The 2,311-nt window shown below is 40.5% G+C and overlaps 1 pseudogene; it reads right to left on the reverse strand.

The window, feature by feature from the left end:
- Positions 1 to 1,658: 1,658 nt before the first annotated feature.
- LOC102835908 lies at positions 1,659 to 2,303 on the reverse strand (annotated as a pseudogene).
- Between the last annotated feature and the right edge of the window lie 8 nt (positions 2,304 to 2,311).

The raw sequence follows: 2,311 nt of genomic DNA on the forward strand, positions 1-2,311 counted from the left end.
TGGATCAGAAAATTTCAAAAGGCAGTTTGAGAAGACAAAGTCAAGTAGTACAATGAAATGTGCAGATCAGAGTTAGAAAATCAAAAGGGAAGAACATGCCCAGCATTTCTCAAGCTGAAAGAACTGAAGAAATAATTCAAACCTTGACTTGAAATAATAAAAGATTCTATAGGCAAAATATTGAATTATACAGGAAGCATCAAAAGAAGATGGAAAGACTACAACGATCAATGATCCAAAAGAAATGGTTGATGTTCAACCATTTCTAGAGGCAGCATATGATAAAGAACCAATGGTACTGAAGGAAGAAGTCCAAGCTGAACTGAAGGTGCTCCAAGGATTGACAGAATACCAATTTAAATCTTTCAACAAACTGATGTAGTACTGGAGGCACTCACTCATCTGTGCCAACAAATCTGAAGACAAGTACCTGACCAACCAATAGGAAGCGATCCATATTTGTGCTTTTCCAGCGGAATACAGAAATCATAAAACAACATCATTAATATCACAGGCAAGTAAAATTTTGCTGAAGATAATTCAAAAGCAGCTGCAGCAATACATTGCCAGAAAATTGCCAGAAATTAAAGCTGGATTCAGAAGATCTTGTGGAATTAGGGATATCACTGCTGACGTAAGATGGATCTTGGCTGAAAGCAGAAAATACCAGAAAGATGTTTACTTGTGATTTATTGACTCTGCAAAGGATTTTGACTGTGTGGAACATGACAAGCTATGGATAATATTAATGGATATCCCAGAATCCTTAATTGTGCTCATGAAGAACCTGTACGTAGAATAAAAGGCAATTGTTAGGACAGAACAAGGGAAACTGAATGGTTTAAAATCAGGAAAGATGTGCGCCATGGTTGTATTCTTTAACCATACTTACTCAGTCAGTATGTTGAGCAAATAATCTGAGAAGCTGGATTATATGAGGAAGAACCTGGCATCAGAATTGTAGGAACACTCATTAACAGCCTGCAATATACAGATGATGCATCTTTGCTTGCTGGAAGCTTGTTGTTGTTGTTGTTAGGTGCTATTGAGTAGGTTCTGACTCATAGCGACCCTATGCACAACAGAACAAAACACTGCCCGATCCTGGGCCAACCTCACAATCATTGCCACGCTTGAGCCCATTGATGCTTCCACTTTGCCAGTCCATCTCACTGGGGGTCTTCCTCTTTCTCTCTGACCCTCCACCTTACCATACATGATATCTTTCTCTAGTGACTGGTCCCTCCTGACAATACGTCCAAAGTACGAGAGACGAAGTTTGGCCATCCTGGCCTCCAAGGAGCACTCTGGCTGCACTTCTTGCAACACAGATCTGTTTGTTCTTGTTTTTTAGAGTTTGGTAAAGGTCTATTTCATTATTTGTGAGAGGCACGTTAACAGTAAATGCATTTAAATAATGTGTAGGTGAAACTACACAACTGTAGTATTGGTAAATAGACAGAGAACCAATGGAACTAGAACCCAGCTAACAAGTAACTGTCTCAGGATTGAAAATACAGTTTCTGCTTAGATCATCCTTTGTTTTGATCACCTTCCTGGGGGAGCGGGGGTTGGGGGAAGGAAGCCTGCTGGTCACAATGGAAATATATTAAGGCCACATCTTCTGCTATCCATTCTCAGAGGTTTCTTCAATTGGATTAAGCCTCCAGCTCCAGGGCAAGCCCAAGTTTGTGGGCTTCAGCATTAATGCTCTTCCTGTCTACCAGAACAGACAGTGTAAGCTTCACACCAGGCCTCAGAGTCTGAGTTTAGACGACTCCAATTAAGCTAGAGTCGTTGACTTTTGCATAAATGGAAGTGGTGGGATCCAACTGATATTGAGCAGCAATGCCAACACGAGTACAGTTGGTACCTGATGTCCAAGCAAGATTTACTGAAGTGTCAAGATATTCACATAACTTTCTGATAAATTGATCCTCCAAATTCTGTTCCATCATTGCCATTAGTGTGTAACTGGAAGTCCCCAGTTCTGTAGCCCACTGTAAAGTTTTTCCGTGTCAGTTTTGATTTGGCACTGTCAAAGGTCATCGGGTAACCAGCAAGACAGCCCTCTAATCAAAGACACCTGAACCATGGATTGCAGGTCCAGCAAAACCAAAGTCAACATCACAACCAAGGTTTATGCACTCCCTCTTGTAAGAAGACTTGATTTTACCACTTTTCTTTCCCATGTTTGGTGAGAAGGTAGTATCAAATCTCAATTTTAAACCTTGAAAAATCTGGTCTTCAATTGCTGTTTCTGTTCCTAGAGTGTTATCAGTGTTCCATTTTTCTGTGAAAGTCAGACCAT

The sequence above is a fragment of the Chrysochloris asiatica genome, unplaced genomic scaffold (genome assembly GCF_000296735.1).
Source record: "Chrysochloris asiatica unplaced genomic scaffold, ChrAsi1.0 scaffold00030, whole genome shotgun sequence".
Taxonomy (NCBI): Eukaryota; Metazoa; Chordata; class Mammalia; order Afrosoricida; family Chrysochloridae; genus Chrysochloris; species Chrysochloris asiatica.